The sequence below is a fragment of the Oryctolagus cuniculus genome, chromosome 8, assembly GCF_964237555.1.
Source record: "Oryctolagus cuniculus chromosome 8, mOryCun1.1, whole genome shotgun sequence".
In the NCBI taxonomy this organism is placed as follows: Eukaryota; Metazoa; Chordata; class Mammalia; order Lagomorpha; family Leporidae; genus Oryctolagus; species Oryctolagus cuniculus.
In genome coordinates, this window is record NC_091439.1 from 46,765,771 (window position 1) to 46,784,963 (window position 19,193).

At 40.9% G+C, this 19,193-nt stretch overlaps 1 protein-coding gene across 2 annotated transcripts in view; it reads right to left on the reverse strand.

Annotated features, from left to right (window-relative positions):
• Positions 1 to 18,849, reverse strand: part of LOC103350842 (LINE-1 retrotransposable element ORF2 protein) — a 47,167-nt gene extending 28,318 nt beyond the window's left edge. Inside the window, exons 1-2 of one of the 2 annotated variants that reach the window (XM_070047675.1) lie at positions 18,600 to 18,849; positions 17,017 to 17,083 (exon numbers count right to left, since the gene is read on the reverse strand). The gene's annotated coding sequence lies outside the window, so the exon portion shown is untranslated. Of the gene's footprint in view, positions 1 to 17,016; positions 17,084 to 17,953 lie in introns of both variants that reach the window. The other variant, XM_070047674.1, reaches the window with a different exon arrangement.
• Between the last annotated feature and the right edge of the window lie 344 nt (positions 18,850 to 19,193).

The window sequence follows — 19,193 nt, forward strand, 5'->3', positions numbered from 1 at the left end:
ATTTAATGAATATAAATTTCCAAAGTACAGCTTATGGATTACAATGGCTTCCCCCCCATAACGTCCCTCCCACTCGCAACCCTCCCCTTTCCCACTCCCTCTCCCCTTCCATTCACATCTAGATTCATTTTTGATTCTCTTGACACTCTTGTTTATGGCATCAGTAATCACCCTAGGCTCTTGTCATGAGCTGCCAAGGTTATTTCAAATAAATATTAGTTCTAAATGCTTTAAAGTAGTTTTTTTTAAAATCTTTTTATGTCTGTGGCATTACTTACATTATATTGTTCTTTACTGCTTTTTATTGTTGCTAAACTCATGATTGTAACGTTACTAAAGCTTTTTTTTTAAACTTTTATTTCTGGCATGGAAAGCGAAGACACTCTGGGAAAAAAAAAAAAAAAAGAAAACCTAAATGAAAGATCTCCGCGTGTGAGATCCCAGTGGAAAGAATGGGCCAAAGAAGGAGGTACCTTTCTCTGAAGGGAGGAGAGAACTTCCACTTTGACCATGGCCTTGTCTAAATATGATCAGAGTCAGTGAACTCAGGGGGCTTCCATAGCCTTGGCAGCTCATGACAAGAGCCTAGGGTGATTGCTGATGCCACAAACAAGAGTGTCAATTTGTTAAGTCAACAACAGGAGTCACTGTGCACTTCCTCCTCATGTAGGATCTCTGTCCTTAATGTGCTGTACATTGAGATTTAATGCTATAACTAGTACTCAAACAGTATTTTTCACTTTATGTTTCTGTGTGGGAGAAAACTGTTGAAATCTTAATGTATGCTAAACTGATCTTCTGTATATAATCGAAAATGAATCTTGATGTGAATGGAAGGGGAGAGGGAGTGGGAAAAGGGAGGGTTGCGGGTGGGAGGGACGTTATGGGGGGAAGCCATTGTAATCCATAAGCTGTACTTTGGAAATTTATATTCATTAAATAAAAGTTAAAAAATTTTAAAAAAGAATATCCTTGGTATTCTCATTGGTACTGCATTGATTCTGTAAATTTCTTCGGGCAATATGGATATTTTGATGATATTTATTTTTCCTATTCAGATTCATGGAAGATTTTTCCTTTTTTTTTGTATCTTCCTCTATTTCTTTAATGTTTTGTAATTCTCATCATAGAGATCTTTGACATACTTCCTTCATTAAATTTATTCTTAGGTATTTGATATATTTTGTAGCTATTGTGAATGGGATTTTTTAACTTTTAATTAATGAATATAAATTTCTGAGGTACAGCTTATGGATTACAATGGCTTTTCCCTCCCCATATTCCTTCCCAACTGTAACCCTCCCCTCTCCCACTCCCTTTTCCCCTTCCATTCACATCAAGATTCATTTTCAATTCTCTCTGTATACAGAAGATCAGTTTAGCATATATTAAGTAAAGATTTCAACAGTTTGCTCCCACACAGAAACACAAAGTGAACAATACTGTTTGAGTACTAGTTATAGCATTAAATCACAATGTACAGCACATTAAGGACAGAGATCCTACATGAGGAGGAAGTGCACAGTGACTCCTGTTGTTGACCCAACAAATTGACACTCTTGTTTATGGCATCCGTAATCACCCTAGCTCTTTTCATGAGTTGCCAAGGCTATGGAAGCCTTTTGAGTTCACTGACTCTGATCATATTTAGACAAGGCCATAGTCAGAGTGGAAGTTCTCTCCTCCCTTCAGAGAAAGGTACCTCCTTCTCTGATGACCTGTTCTTTCCACTGGGATCACAATTGCAGAGATCTTTCATATTTTTTTTTCCCAGAGTGTCTTGGCTTTCCATGCCTAAGATACTCTCATGGGCACTTCAGCAAGATCCAAATGCCTTAAGGGCTGATTCTGAGGCCAGAGTGCTGTTTAGGACATCTGCCATTCTATGAGTCTGCTGTGTATCTCACTTCCCATGTTGGATCGTTCTCTCCCTTTTTAATTCTATCAATTAGTATTTGCAGACACTAGTCTTGTTTGTGTGATTCCTTTGGCTCTTAGTCCTATCATTATGATTAGTTGTGAAGAGAAATTGTTCACTGGGACTAGTGAGATGGCATTGGTACATGCCACCTTGATGGGATTGAATTGGAAACCTCTGGTATGTTTCTAACTCTACCATTTGGGGCAAGTCTGACTGAGCATGTCCCAAATTGTACATCTTCTCCCTCTCTTATTCCTCACTGTTATATTTAATAGGGATCACTTTTCAGTTAAATTTAAACACCTAAGAATAATTGTGTGTTTATTACAAGTTCAACCAATAGTATTTAGTAGAACAAAAGAAAAATACCACAAGGGATATAAAGTATTAAGTTGTTCATCAACAGTCAAGGCAAGGGCTGATCAAGGAACTGTTTCTCGAAGTGTCCATTTCACTTCAACAGGTTTCCTTTTCGGTGCTCGGTTAGTTGTCACTTATCAGGGAGAACATATGAACATATGTCCCTTGAATGGGATTGATCTTAGAAGATCTTTCTCAGCTATGGCATTGTTTCTGTATAAAAAGGCTGTTGATTTTTGGAAATTGATTCTGTATCTGACGACTTTATCAAGCTCTTCTGTGAGTTCCAGTAGTGCCTTGGTGGAGGATTTTAGATCCTCTATATATAGAATCCTGTCATCTGCAAATAGGGATAGTTTGACTTCCTCCTTCCCAATTTGTATCACTTTGATTTCTTTTTCTTTCCTAAAGACTCTGGCTAACATTTCCAGGACTATATTGAATAGCAATGGTGGGAGTGGGCATCCTTGTGTGGTTCTCAAACTCAGTGGAAATGCTTTTAATTTTCCCCATTCAGCAGGACACTGACCACTGGTTGGAAATAAATTGCCTTGATTGTATAGGGCAATGTTCCCTCTAAACCCAATTTGTTTAGAATTTTCTTCATGAAAGGCTGTTGTATTTTTGTCAAACACTTTCTCTGCATCTGCCTACGTGTCAGCAGGTTCCAACCCACTAAATAACTTGGGTCCTTACCCAGTTGGGAGACCCAGATGGAGTTCTAAGATCCTGGCTTTGGGTTGGTCTAGCCCTGGATGTGGTAAGCATTTGAGAAGTATGCCAGTGGAAGGGAGAGATAATCATTCTCTCTTTCAGATAAATCAAAATCTTAACCTGTATTTGGGGAAATTACAGTGAGCCTACCTTGACTAGTGAAATGATTCCAGATTCTTAACCTAGGTCAACATTTTCTTACTAATTTTCATACAGATTAGTCATATTATCTGTTCATCTATTCAAAATTTATCTTGGGAGCATGTTTCTATAAATGGATATAAAGAATTCTAAAAACTTGTTTTTCTAATGGGTTCTTCTATGTATGTGGGCTGTCTGGAGATGCTTTTTTCTAGGGTGATTTTTTTTTTACTTTTTTCATTTTATTTCAAAGGGAAAAACACAAACATCAGTCTTCCTGCTGCTAGCTGACTCCTCAAATCCCTACAGTGGTTGGGGCTGCACCAGGCTGAAGCCAGGAGCTCACTGGGGTCTCCAGCATGGGTGACATGGATATAATTACTAGAGCACTCACCTCTACCTCCCAGGGTATGCACCAACAGGAAGCTGAAATTGGAAGCAGGGCCAGGACCCAGCCCAGCCACTCTGATAGCAGGTGCTGTTCTAAGTGGCATCCCAATCACTACACCAAATGCCTAGCTCGTGTGGTCTCTTACATATTTTAGGCAATTTCACAATTTGGTTTATGATCTTAGCTAGCAAAATGAAAGTTTCAAAACTGAATCTCTAGGTGAATTATCACAATCATGTCTACTTTGATAAAAGAGCATCTTTTGACTTTTCAGTAGTCCACTTATCATTAAGCCTAGTTTGGTGCCTCAGAGAAACATAATCCCAGAGCCACATAGCCCCACTTTGTCTTATGATTTTAGATTCCATACCTGAATTCAGGAGGTATCTCCACATGTTTGTAACAAAAAACTTACCTCCAGAGGGAAAAGCACCATATGATGATGCTCAACTAACATCATTTGCACATAAGACTAGATTGTCTATTCTCTGAGGTATCAAAAAGTAGAAGTCGGTTAAGCATCAAATTAAGATTTTGCCTTCAGTTAATCAAGAAAGCAATGTTTCTGGAATTTTAAAGGAAGTTTTATCCCTTTCAAACAGGATATGCAGAATGGCTACAGAGTCTTTATGCAACAGACTAAGACAAAAGTTTCCATTCCAGAAACAGCCAGACCTAAAATCAGAATTATTTCTAATTTGCAATCATTAACTTGAAATCAAGAATATGAAGTTAGTGCATATACACATTTTAAGCATATGCAAATATCATTTTGTACATGACAGTGTATTCTAATGAGAAAATTATGATTTAAATTGTTATACTATCTCCATAATATTAAGAACTGTCTAAAGAAATTAATTGCAATATAATTATACTAATATATGCAGTTTCTAACTACAGTGGATTTACACATAAACAGGAGTTGAATGCAAAGGATTTTTGACAAAAGGTTTATCCACTTATTTTTATTGTATTTGAAAAGCAAAGTGACAGAGAGAAAGGAGCATTCTATCAGTAGCTCACTCCCCCAAATGCCTATAATGGCCAGAGCTGGGCCAGTCTGAAGCCAAGAGTTTTGAATTCAAGCCACATTTATAATGGGAGTGGCAGGGACCCAAGTAATTGAGCCATCACTTGCTGCCTCCCATCCTAAACATTTAGCGTGAAGCTGGAATCAGAAGCACTGCCTGAACTCAAACCAGGCACCCTGGATGTGCGCTACATACATCCCAGTGTCTTAACCCCTATGCCAGAAGCCTTCCTTGGCCATGATTTCCTGAGCTGAACCATATCCAAAGGAATCTGGAATTTCAACACAATACTTTTATTTTTAAGTTTTTGAGTTTAGAAATGAGCATTTTAGTTTAGACTTCCATTTTGGCTCATTAAAAAACCTTGGAGGTGGCATTGTGGCATAGCAGTTAAGCCAACAGTGATGCCAGCATCCCATATGGATGTCAGTTCAAGTCCTGGCAGTCCCACTTCTGATCCAACGCCCTGCTGAGGCCCTGAGAAAAGTACTTGACCATCTCCTTCTAACATGGGAGACCCAGATGAAGCTCTTGGCTTTGGCTGGCCCAGCCCTGGATGTTGCAGCCATCTGGGGAGTAAAAGGTTCAAATTTAATGATAGGCAATCTTCTTAGAACATATCATTTAACATTTTTTCTCACTTTTAAAGAAGAGTCTTGCTCTTATTCTATAAGATTTATTTGAAAGCAGTTACAGGGAGGGAGGGAGGGAGGGGGAGAGATGGAGAGGATGGAGAGGAGGAAGAGGAGGAGGAGGTCTTCCATCTGCTGGTTCACTCCCCAGAGGGCCACAACAGCTGGAGCCAGGAGCTTCTTCGAGGTCTCCCACATGGGTTCAGGGGCCCAGGGACTTGGGCCATCTTCAACTGCTTTCTCAGGCCATAGCAGAGAGCTGGATCAGAAGTGGAGCAGCCAGGTCTCAAACTGGTGTCCATATGCGATGCAGGTGCTGCAAGTGGCCACCTTACCTGATAGGCCACAGCACCGGCCCCTAGGATTCTTTCCACTGAAACTGAAAGGGAAGTATTCAGAGAACAGGGTAAAATCTAAAAACAGGTTTTTTTTTTTTTTTTTTTTTTTTTGACAGGCAGAGTTAGACAGTAGAGAGAGAGAGACAGACAGAGCAAAAGGTCTTCCTTTTTTCATTGGTTCACCTCCCAAATGGCAAATAGAGCCAAACAGAGCAGGCACCATTTTGGATATATGTAACAGCTAACAGCTGCACCAGCTTGGGGCTGTGCCCGCCCTCAACAAAGCAGAAAAACCCGACTCTGGTGGGGAGAAATAACAGGAGTGTGGGAGAATTCACGGTGTGGCGGAGATGGGAGTAGTCTCATTGTGAGACAGCACAAACTCCGTAGCCTTGGCTACCCAGTGAGAGACATCACTGGGGAATCTGAGCTTACACTGAGGACTGAACAGATCCTTTGTGTGGTCCTTGGGACAGAGCAAATGAATACTATACCCACTGGGGATAGCGCTCAGTCACTGATTGCCAGCAAGGAGAAGAGCTCAGCTGAGCGTAATTACTTCCCTTCTGAAAAAAAAAAAAAAAGAGGGAGAGAAGATTTACCATGCCAAACCTGGGTGTGTCATCTTAACCTTGAAAAACTGAGCAGAGCTCTCTGGCCACACCCACCACAGGCCTCTAGAGATTCACCAAAAGCAGACCGTCCACTTAACCTAGAGTCATAGTATAATGAGAAAAGCCACCACAGCAAAAAAGAAAGAAGAAGAAACTTAAGAATATCTCCACAATGCCAAACCACAAAGGAAAAACCAAGAAAACAAGACAAGGAAAACATCATGATGCTCCCAAATGAACATGACACTCCAATACAAAATATGAAGATGATGAGATAGAAGAAATGCAAGCTACGGAGTTCAAAATATTTATGACAAAAACATTAAGAAGTTGTCAAAAACAAATGCATGAAATACAGAAATCCATATAGAACAGGACAGAAAATCTCTCTCATGAAAATGAAATCTTAAGGAAGAATCAAAATGAAATGAAGAATTTAGTAGAACATGAAATTGAGACATTGAAGAAAAACCAAAATGAAATGAAGACTTCAATTGGGAAGGAAGAAGTCAAACAACCGCAAAGTAGCAGGATATAAAATCAATGCACAAAAATCAACAGCCTTTGTATACACAAGCAATGCCATGGCTGAGAAAGAACTGCTAAGATCAATCCCATTCACAATAGCTACAAAAACATTCAAATACCTTGGAGTAAATTTAACCAAGGATGTCAAAGATCTCTACGATGAGAATTACAAAACCTTAAAGAAAGAAATAGAAGAGGATACCAAAAAATGGAAAAATCTTCCATGCTCATGGATTGGAAGAATTAACATCATCAAAATGTCCATTCTCCCAAACACAATTTATAGATTCAATGCAATACCAATCAAAATACCAGAGACATTCTTCTCAGATCTGCAAAAATTGATGCTGAAATTCATATGGAGACACAGGAGACCTCGAATAGCTAAAGCAATCTTGTACAACAAAAACAAAGATGGAGGCATTACAATACAACATTTCAGGACATACTACAGGGCAGTTGTAATCAAAACAGCATGGTACTGGTACAGAAACAGATGGATAGACCAATGGAACAGAATTGAAACACCAGAAATCAGTTCCAACATCTACAGCCAATTTATATTCAATCAAGGATCTAAAACCAATTACTGGAGCAAGGACAGTCTATTCAATAAATGGTACTGGGAAAACTGGATTTCCATGTGCAGAAGCATGAAGCAAGACCCCTACCTTTCACCTTACACAAAAATCTACTCAACATGGATTAAAGATCTAAAACTATGACTCGACACCACCAAATTATTAGAGAACATTGGAGAAACCCTGCAAGATATAGGCACAGGCAAAGACTTCTTGGAAAAGACCCCAGCGGCACAGGCAAAGTCAAAATTAACATTTGGGATTGCATCAAATTGAGAAGTTTCTGTACTGCAAAAGAAACAGTCAGGAAAGGGAAGAGGCAACCAACAGAAAGGGAAAAATATTTGCAAACTACCCAACAGATAAAGGATTAATAACCAGAATCTACAAAGAGATCAAGAAACTCCACAAAAACAAAACCAACAACCCACTTAAGAGATGGGCCAAGGACCTCAATAGACATTTTTTAAAAGAGGAAATCCAAATGGCCAACAGGCACATGAAAAAATGTTCAAGGTCATTAGCAATCAGGGAAATGCAAATCAAAACCACAATGAGGTTTCACCTCACCCCGGTTAGAATGGCTCACATACAGAAATCTACCAACAACAGATGCTGGCGAGGATGTGGGGAAAAAGGGACACTAACCCACTGTAGTTGGGAATGCAAACTGGTCAAGCCACTATGGAAGTCAGTCTGGAGATTCCTCAGAAACCTGAATATAACCCTACCATTCAACCCAGCCATCCCACTCCTTGGAATTTACCCAAAGGAAATTAAATTGGCAAATAAAAGAGCAGTCTGCACCTCAATGTTTACTGCAGCTCAATTCACAATAGCTAAGACCTGGAATCAACCTAAATGCCCATCAATGGTAGACTGGATAAAGTAATTATGGGATGTGTACTCTATAGAATACTATACAGCAGTAAAAAAAAAATGAAATCCGGTCATTTGCAACAAAATGGAGGAATCTGGAACACATCATGCTGAGTGAAATAAGCCAGTCCCAAAGGGACAAATATCCTATGTTCTCCCTGATAAGTGACAACTAACCGAGCACCAAAAAGGAAACCTGTTGAAGTGAAATGGATTCTTTCTGAAACAGTTACTTGATCAGCCCATGCCTTGACTGTTGATGAACAACTTAATACTTTATCCCTTGTAGTATTTTTCTTTTGTTCTACTAAATACTATTGGTTGAACTCTGTAATCAACACACAATTATTCTTAGGTGTTTAAATTTAACTGAAAAGTGTTCCCTGTTAAATATGAGTGGGAATAAGGGAGGAGATGTACAGTTTGGCACATGCTCAGTCGGACTTGCCCCAAATGGTAGAGTTATAAATGTTCCAGGGGATTCCAATTCAATCCCATCAAGGTGGCATGTACCAATGCCATCTCAGTAATCCAAGTGATCAATTTCTGTTCATAATTGATCATAATGATAGGACTAAGAGTCAAAGGGATCACATAAACAAGACTAGTGTCTGCTAATACTATCTGATAGAATTAAAAAGGAGAGAACTATCCAACATGGGAAACAGGATACACAGCAGACTCATAGAATGGCAGATGTCCTAAATAGCACTCTAGCCTCAAAATCAGCCCTTAAGGCATTCAGATTTGCCTGAAGAGCCCATGAGAGCATTTCAGGCATGGAAAGCCAAGACACTCTGGAAAAAAAAACCTAAATCAAAGATCTCTGCAAGTGTGATCCCAGTGGAAAGAACGGGTCATCAAAGAAGGAGGTGCTTTTCTCTGAAGGGAGGAGAGAACGTCCACTTTGACTATGACCTTGTCTAAACAAGATTGGAGTTGGCGAACTCAAAAGGCTTCCATAGCCTTGGCAACTCATGACAAGAGCTAGGGTGATTGCTGATGCCATAAACAAGAGTGTCAATTGTTAAGTCAACAACAGGAGTCACTGTGCACTTACTCCTCATGTAGAATCTCTGCCCTTAATATGTTGTACAATGTGAATTAATGCTATAACTAGTACTCAAACAGTATTGTTCACATTGTGTTTCTGTGTGGGTGCAAACTGTTGAAATCTTTACTTAATATGTACAGAAGATCAATTTAGCATATAAAGATAATTGAAAATGAATCTTGATGTGAATGGAATGGGGGAGGGAGCAGGAGATGGGAGGGTTGCGGGGGTGGGGGAAGTTATAGGGTTGGGGGGAAAGCCATGGTATTCCTAAAGCTGTACTTTGGAAATTTATATTTATTAAATAAAAGTTGAAAAGTTTAAAAAAAATTCAAAGAGTGAATAGGAAAGAAGGAGGAGGGTGGATGTGGAAGCCAGAGTGGAAGGGAGGGTAGGGTGAGAAGCACTGTTTGCTCCTAAATCTGTATGAAGTACATGGAATTTGTTCACCTTGAGAAAATAAATAAAAATAGAGGCAAGCTCTGTAGCATAGCAGGCTAAGTCTCCGCCTGCAGCACCAGCATCCCATATGGGCACCAGTTTGTCCTGACTGCCCCTCTTCTATCCAGATCTCTGCTTACAGTCTGGGAAAGGAGTGGAAGATGGTCCAAGTGCTTGGACCTGCATGGAGACCCAAAAGATGCTCCTGGCTCCTGTCTTCAGATCAGCCCAGCTCAAGCTGTTGCAGCTATTTGGGGAGTAAACCAGAGGGTGAAAGATGTTTCTGTTTCTGCCTCTGTCTGCAACTTTGTCTCAAAAATTATGCAAAATATTTAAGAATAAAGGTAAAAATAATTTTAAAAACTTCCAGATGCCTAACATACATAGCAATGCTGAGGCACACTGTCAGGCTTGCTACCTAAATGCCTGGGAAACTGGTAGTGTATCTGTAGTGTCTAGCAGGTAAATTTGGGGGATACAGTTTGCTAGTGACATATAATAGTTTACAGTAGCTTTCATTGCCACTGATTATTCCTTAAGTCTTTATTGCTTGGTCTCCTTTCCTACCTTTGCTGCTTTACTAATAACTGACTTCTCTCAGCAGATAAGCAACTAGGTAAAAGAGAAAAGTCACTTTGTATACCTTGAAGTCCACAGTAAAAGAATTCATAATGAAGAAACTTACATTGTTCACCAAAGCTCAACATCTTGGACACTTGCTGCCTCATTCTGTTTGTGTCCTAAAAGACAATTACAGAAGGTGCTTCACTCAGCTATCTTGCATCAGCTGGTTCACTCTCCAAATATCCACAATTCCTTGGGCAGGACCAAGGAAAAGCCAGGAGCCTGGAACCTAATCCAAGTCTCACACGAAGGGGCAGAGAACCAAGCACTTAGGCCACCATCTACTGCTTTGCATGGTGTACATTAGCAGGAGGCTTTATTAGAAGGCAAGGGGTCAGTACTCAAACCCAGGCTCTGATGTTGGATGCAGGCATCCCAAATGACATTCCAACTGCCTCACCAAATCCCTGCCCCATTGCCTTTAAAAAAAAAATCGTAATTGATATTACTCAGTTACATAGAAATTAGAAGCACAGCAGTTTATTATGACCCCAAGAGGCTACTTGTACCTAAACATTCTTCAAATGAGCTAAAGAATCTAACACTGCAGATTTTATAGCTTCCTCTTAAATAATTTCCAGCTCTGGGAAGATCAAAACTATTAGGTTAAGAGAGAGAAGAGTGTAACTCGATAATTGGTTCCTTAATAACTTACAGTAAGAAGACCTAAGAAATAAGGATACTCCTTCAAGAGGCAATTTGTCTTCAGTTTGTTCAACAACGGGACATTTTGCCAGCAGTAAGTACTGGATCACCTAACTGGTTCATCCAAATGGCTGTGCTCATTGGGAGTTACTAGGATTTAACTCGCATGCTAGGAGGTACTAGGATGTCACATTCGTAGTGTTTTACCTCACAAGAGAAATGCCTGCTTTCTCATTTTAAAAAGTGTTTTTTAATTTGTCTTCCTTCTGCCAACTGTTTGATTATTCCTTACCTTATGTAACAGAAAATCTACACATTATTATCCCCTTTCTTGATACACTTTGTAATCTGTTATGCAAAAATGGTGCAGCAAAGGAAAAAACATAATAGGAAGAAATGTAGGCTTTCTGTGATAAATGCACACCAGCAAGTTAATTTAAAGGTTTTTCTTAAACAAGAGAATGGAGTGCAAAATCTTGAAAAAAGCTATTGTTAACAATGATTTCCACCCCAAACTGAGAAGATTTCACAAAAATCCATCCCCAGGGGCTGTACCACTCACATTATAAATGAGAGGTACTTCTGCTTGCCTATATTAACTTGTACCTTGTATACAATCATTTGCCTAGACTCAGAGGCATACAGGAATCTCTCAAGTTCTCTAGAGTGACTTTTTCTCTAAACTATGCAAGTAGATGAAATAGCTGTGCTAAAAATAGTTAACACACAATGTATGGGAGCCAGGTCTAATGGTCCCATTTTATACCCCAGTAAATCAACCTAAATCTCACTGTTTTCAGGAGATCTTTCCTATCTACAACACCCTTCTCCATAACAGATGTCATTTTTTTTCCAGCTGGGGTACCACTACATGTAGACCAAGTCTCAGCCTACCTTTATCTACCCATAAATTCTTGCAAAGTCAAAAGCCAAGAGACTATGAAAGTCAGCTTTTTATTCCTTGTTGTTACATTTTAAAAATTTCACAATTAATACAAAGATAACAGGATGCATGTCGTTCATACATACAATTCTAAGAAGGACACTGCCATTCCCTACTCCTCTTTCTTAATTTTTGTGACAGTTTTAATTTACTTTATAGTCATGGGCTTAATGCTCTACTAAATAAATAGCTCAACAAGTAAAAAGTAGAAACATCATTCATAAAGCCAGACTTTCCTCTACTATGAATTTTAAGAGAATTATACATTTGTCTTTTTCCACCCATAGAAGAGAAAAATATCCATACTGTTTACAAAGTGAAAACTGTTTACAAAGTGTAAAGTTATACTATTGTTCTAAGCGGTACTTGTCACACCTGTAAATTCCTGCAATTAAAAAAAATCATCCATCCTCATTGATATGAAGCACCACCAGTGCAGATACCAAGTTGGCCTTGAACATCAGCACTTTCCTAGTATCTATATTAAAGTATTGGGCATATGGTAGGTTCTTCAGATCAATGGGAAAATTGACAAATGTGCTACAAGATCATTATTGTATATCACTCCTTTTCTGGTGATATGAAGCTAGTATCTCTGAAAGTCATTCTTGGAAATGGCCTGCCCAAGATTGTATGACAAGTGAATGACAAAGCCAGGATCAGAATATTGGATTCTTTAGTTTCATTTCTATTCTCTGTCCATTACACAACAGAGGGTCTTACATCAGGTACCCTGGACAGCAACATGACTCCTAAGTGTGATACAGCAAGCTTTGTTGTTTAAACTCCATTTGGTTTGGTGCCTGGTTCCCAGCATTCTGTATCCGTTGTAACAAAAACTCTTCCGGAAATATGCCTGGTTTATGCATACTTAATGTAGGACTGCAAGAACAGAAGCCAAAACAGAATTCTACAGCCATAGCAGAGTGTCATTTTACTGTTTCATGTGAGAGTCAATTTTTTACATAAGCCAAACCACCAATGCCAATGCAATTTCCATGGGGCAGCTACTGCTAAACCAAGTATTCTGCTATACAGTACTTCTATTTTTATGGGTTTCCTGAAAGCAGATTCATTTTAAAGTAGACCTTTTCCTGGGCACATTAAAAAAATAAAGTGTGAATTATGAGGGGTGACACAGATGATTCAAAACTAGGTTGTGGTGACAGTTGCCCAACTATAGGTTTATGTAAAATGGGTTAATATTTAAAAACATATTCCAAAAAAGCTGCTAAAACCTGCTAAAAGTCTGAAAATCAGGTGAATATTTGAACTACTTCTTTTGTAAACATCTCCTACAAAAACTGTAAAGGTATTCTTTACTATCCCCATGCTACTTCAATCATGGTTTACTTAAAAGGTCACACAATTTCCCACACAGGGGCCAGCTCTGTGGTGCAGCAGGTTAACATCCTGGGCTGCAGCACCAGCATCCCATACGGATACTGGTTTGAGTCTCGGTTGCTCTACTTCCAATCCAGCTCTCTGCCATGGCCCGGGAAAGCAGTAGAGGATGGTACAAGTGCTTGGGCCCCCTGCATCCATCTGGGAGACCCAGAGGATGCTCCTGGCTCAGCTCTGGCCATTGTAGCCATCTGGGGAGTGAACCAGCAGGTGGAAGGTATCTCTACCTCTCTACCTACCTCTCTATGTGACACTGTCTGTCAAATAAATAAAATCAACTCTTAAAATTTCCCATGCAATTTCAGTAAAGATCATTTAGAGGCTAACCAAAATATCTATAAAGAACCAAATTTCTTCTCGGTATCGAAGGAGTGACAGAGTCTATACCCACATTTTCCATGACCAGTCCTGGGACTTGGATTGAAGGGGTTGAAAAAAATAAAAAAGAGAAAAAGAACCAAATTTAACTGAGATAGAAGTAAGAGATATTGACATGTATGATTATCTGCACAAATGAGCTACAGATTTTAATTTTACTAGGCATAGTGTTTTAGTTCAAAACCTGCCACTAATTGGCAACCACTGGATTTTGAACAAGTTCTAGAACACACACCCCCCCCCCCCAGTTTCCCCATCTATACTATTTGTCTATGTGAACCAGATTTGAATGAAATAGCACACAGATCAATTGTTATCTGATGAATAGCCACTAACATGCTAGAATGTCTTAGTAATGATCATCCTATTAGCCATTTTTGCAGATAAAACTGGAACATAGTGAAATTCAGTAGTTCAACCAAGATGGCACACAGTTAGTGGCAGATACAGAAATCCAATCTAGAATTACCCAGCTCCAAAAACCTAGATGCTCACCCTATATTCTCCATCAGGCTTTGGGCTTTTGCGTTTGTTACATACGGGTATGAATCCTGACCTTGTCTTTAGTATCTCTTCCTCTGATGACAGACTTCCTCATCTGTGAAATATCGCCCGTTCCTCACCCTCTGGGAGGTTGGGAAGATTAGAGAGTGTAACTCCTATAATCAGAATCTATTCACTAAGTTGTCTTTCTCATCCCTCTGCAGCACAGCTCCCTTCCTATGTAGATTTTTATTAAGTCTGTTATTTCCTGATAGTTTACCTGGATGAACTTCATTGGAACCAACTTCTATCCAAATCAATTATAATGAATGAAAGCAAAACAGTGCTATTTCTTCAGACTCCGGCTCTGTGGTGAAGACTGTGAACAAGAGTGTCAACTTCAAGGGGTGCTCATGTGCCCACCTGAACTGAGCTAAGGTCACAGACCTGTCTCTGCCCTACAGACGTCTAAATGACAACTCTTGGTCACTACAAACCAGAGTTGCAGCCAAACCAGGTGGGAAGTGTTTATCTCCTTTCTATTCCTCTTAGCCAGCTATTCATTCTCTAATACCTCATTGACCATAATGCAAAATAACAGATTTTCCCCAGGATACTAATTTCAATGCAATGCCTTTATTTTCATGATGTCTGATAATTCTAGAGGCCAAAGGAAATGTTTCTGTAATAGAGGTTTGTCAGCAAAAAACCTGTTTGATTCTGTGTCATGGAATACACACCTTCCAAATGTTACCTCCCAAGTTACCAGATAAGCCCTGATGCAATGTGACACTTTAGTTGTGGCAAGGAAATAGAGCAGGTGCTAGTGAAAGCCAACACAAAAAGCCAAGAAATCCATCACTCAAGTTAACATGAGGAGATGAAAAATAGTCCAAAACAGTCTAAGATAGTGTAAAGTCTAAATGTAACAGTTTTCTTCCACATTACAAGTTAGACTTCAGTAAGTAGTCTAACAAACATTATGCAACAGCTATGTCTTTTCAGAGCATTATTCTACTTTATACCAAGTTCACTTAGAATCATAGTAATTAAACACTAGCTACTTTTCACAAAGCTAGCAGAAGTACTGTATTCAAAAATACTGAACTCTAAATTTGTGTGATTAGTGAAGTTCTCTACCAACTGTCCTGGGAATTTAATTAGTCCCTACAGGCTGATGAGGCTTCGTGCACCAGTAAAGTATCTTCCTTGATCATCTACTTCTTTCACAATTTATAAGCAACTAAGAAAGAAACCTACAATGTCATATGCTCACTCTGTTTTCTATTGTCTGATGTGTAGGTCTTCTGCGTCAAAAACTTCATTTAAAAAGTCCAATTCTGGCCTGCGCCGCAGCTCACTAGGCTAATCCTCCGCCTGCAGCGCCAGCACCCCAGGGTTCTAGTCCCTGTTGGGGCACCAGATTCTGTCCCGGTTGCTCCTCTTCCAGTCCAGCTCTCTGCTGTGGCCCAGGAAGACAGTGGAGGATGGCCCAATTCCTTGGGCCCTGCACCTATATGGGAGACCAGGAGGAAGCACCTGGGTCCTGGCTTTGGATTGGCTCAGCGCGCCGGCCATAGTGGCCATTTGAGGGGTGAACCAACGGAAGGAAGACCTTTCTCTCTGTCTCTCTCTCACTGTCCAATTCTGCCGGTCAAAAAAAAGTCGAATTCCATTGTGACTAAAACTGATGTAAAATAGCAAAAAATTATGATGTACAACACGGGGTTGTCAATTAAAATTCCTAAACCTTGTGCTTGGTATAGCTATGTCTAAACAAGTTAAGAAATAAGACAACTGCAAAACATGAAAAAACACGTAAACTAGCCTTTCCAGGCCCAGCCATGCATGGCTTAATGACGGGAATATATTCTGAGAATTTTGTTAAGCATTGTTGGGAGAACTTCAAAGTATGCTTACACAAGCAAGGATGGCTACAACGTCACTAGGAAATATCTTACTGTTCCATGGAATATGTGGTCTGTCATTTACTAAAGCAACATCATATAATTTGTGACTATATGAATAGCTATTATGTTCTTGAACATTAAAGAAACACTTTGTGTCTAATAAAACTAAATTGTTCATAAATGTACTACAATGCTTGTCTGAAATGAACATCCCAAGACATCCTGTGAGAGATTTGAAGGATTTTATCAATTGACCCCAATGGCCAGATTCCAAGGTTTTATCCTTATAGCCATATTCCAATGTACCATTGACAGATAACCACCAAGCCTCAGAGGTCTCTGAACAAAGATTTCATGGGTTTTATTTATTGATGCATGTCTTCTTTCTCTTATGCTGTCACTAACATAGTTCCCCAAAGTGGCACAGAAAAAAAATGGTCAACACACAACATTTTCTGAGAAGCCACTGTGCTGCAATGATTAATAAGGAGAAGCTCCCAATTAAAAAAATCTTTTTCCTTTTAGTCCTTACCTTTAATTGTAGGATAGAAAATCTTTTTGCTGGAATAGAAAATGTGCCCCAAAAAAGTGGTTTCCTAACACACTCAAATGCCCATCAGAACAGAAAAGAAACCCACACCTAATGTACAACATTAGCCACCAAAGCATGCAGGTCCTTTTTACTGCAGACATTAAAATAAGTTAGCAAAAATCAATGAATACATTTTAATTTATGATCAAATGGCTTTATATACATCATCTTGACTATGTTTTTCCTGTTGGTAATTTGTCTCCTTTGCTTTACCGTAACAATCTTAGCACATTATTAAAATAACATTTGAGGCTCTATTTGTCATCCTTTTGTCTGAGACATGTTGATTTTATTAAAGTTCAGTCTGCATTCTTTCTTTACTTTTGTTACAGCTAGACCTGATGGACACAGACCTTTGTTATAAAATGCTCTGCTATAGAGAAAACCTTATTAAGTAAGATCCATTTACCTGCTGGGCAGTTGCATTCTGAAGGTGCTTTTCTCGCAATTCCTTTAGCCATATGTCCGTAGGATTTCTGTAGGAACAGAAATATTATGAATCATTTGACAGAATTAGGTACTCTCTGGTCACATGTCCAATTTACCAACATTTCATAGCCTGGACAACATTTACATGTGCACTTGGACTTGGGTCAAAAGCTAACAGCACCCAGGATCTCAAAAAAGAAAACAGCCATTGACATGGTGTCAGGATTGCTGGATATTTCTAACATTTTCCCCTATTCTTCAACCATTAACACCCTCTCCCTTGTCTCAAGCATACATACTCATTGCACAAACCTGGCACTAACACGCTGCAGCTCCAGGTAAGCTGTAGCTTATCAGGAACAGCCAGTACTTTAAACATGAAGGTTAACTGTATTAGGATATGCAGCAACCACTGCCAAAAATCTACCTCTAAAGCCATCCTTAATCACAACATAGGTTCCTTTCAACTCTCAACTGCAATGATTCTGAACTCATGAGTACCTCTGGCTATGCATCCTTCACCAAAAAATGAAGCTAAAAAAAGTTTAAGCCCTTATTACGAAAAAGTTCAATGGCAAAATTGTTCTAATCACTAACACCTAGAATCTTAAACTTGTTAACACGTGAAGGCTATCACAGATGTTATCTAGACAAGGAATAGTCTTTGTACAATTTGTAACGAATCACATTAGACTACAAAACTAGAACCTGTTGCCTCTTTTAGACCTCCACAAATGTTTAGCAAACACTAAGGCAGAGTGAGTGAAGATGACACAGAGGCTGTCTTATCAAGGGATGTGCAAACACAAGCTCCAATGAGCGCAGATGGACACCTAACCCTGCGCACACAGCCAAGCACACAGCGAGGGTAGCGCCTGGTCGCGCACAGAATGACGCCTTTGCAAGATCATACTCACGTTCAAAAAACCTCTGCCTCTGACATCTGAGCCAGAAGGCGCTCCACTTTCTATGGCACCTTTCTTGAACTAATCCTGGTCCCTTTGGCGGATTCCGGTGCAGCGATGCGAGCCTGGAAGTTCTTAGTTTGCACCCGAGGTGCAGACAAGGCAGGACGGCCACCACTGACTGGAGGGCCGCCAGAGACCTGCACTGGGGTACCGGCCCAGCGCAGCGCTGCCCGGAGAGGCTCCTGGCCTCCTCCTTCAGTGTGTGCTTCTTTCCCTCATTGTGCGGGGCCGGCTGCCTCGGTTTCACCTTCCCCCCTCGACTTCCTCCAATCATCGCAAAAGGAAAACACGGGCCGAGTCCTCCACAGTTCAGTATAGGTGGCCTCGCAACTAACTGGCGGCGCGGAGGCAGGCGCGAAGAGGGACCTGGGCGTGCCTTAGAGTCCAAAGGGACGGGCGAGGAGCATCCTCCACCTTCCTTCCCCATCCCAGAAAGGCGTGAAAAGCACCCTGCGTCGGGGGACTGGGTGGCCACAGCGTGAAAGCCGAAAGGAAATCCACCGGGCCCCTCCTCCGAGGTCCCCGGGAGCGGCAGCTCGGGGTCCGAGGGACAGCCGGTGAGGGTCTGCCGCTCGCCCCGCCGCGGAGCGCGGACCTGTTGCATCCTCGCCACTTGGCCTTTTTTCCACGTTGATTCGTTGTCTTCCTGCACGCCGGCTTGCTTCCCACCTGGACTCCTCTGGAGGCAGGCAGGCCAACAGACCAGGAGAGCGCGGCACCAGGGGACCACAAGATCGAAAAGGCCGAGCCGCAGCTATCTGAAGCTTCTCCGCGGCCCCGTGCCTGCAAGCCTTAAATAGCCTTCGGACTGGCCACGTGTGAGTGCGAGCACCGGTTGGACTCCGCCCGCCCAGCCGCTCTGGCTGCGGAGGGAGCGCCCCTTGCTGGAGACCGGCTTATTACCATAATCACTTTCACCAGGTCTGCGGCGCAGCCCAAAATAGGAGCATAATGTGTGCAAATAGCGAGAGCGGCCACCGAGATTGGATGAGAGCCTGGGGACCCCACCCCCTCCACAAAGTAACCTCAGTATCCCCGACAACAGTTCGGGGACCCACGTTTGGTCAGTCCAGGGCCCCGGGCTCAAGTGAAGTCGGAGGTGCAGAGGCTCCCACCACTCAGCCCTGCGCACCACTTTATCCCGCTGAGAAATGGAGAAATGGCCTCTGGGAGGGGCGCCGTGAAACGG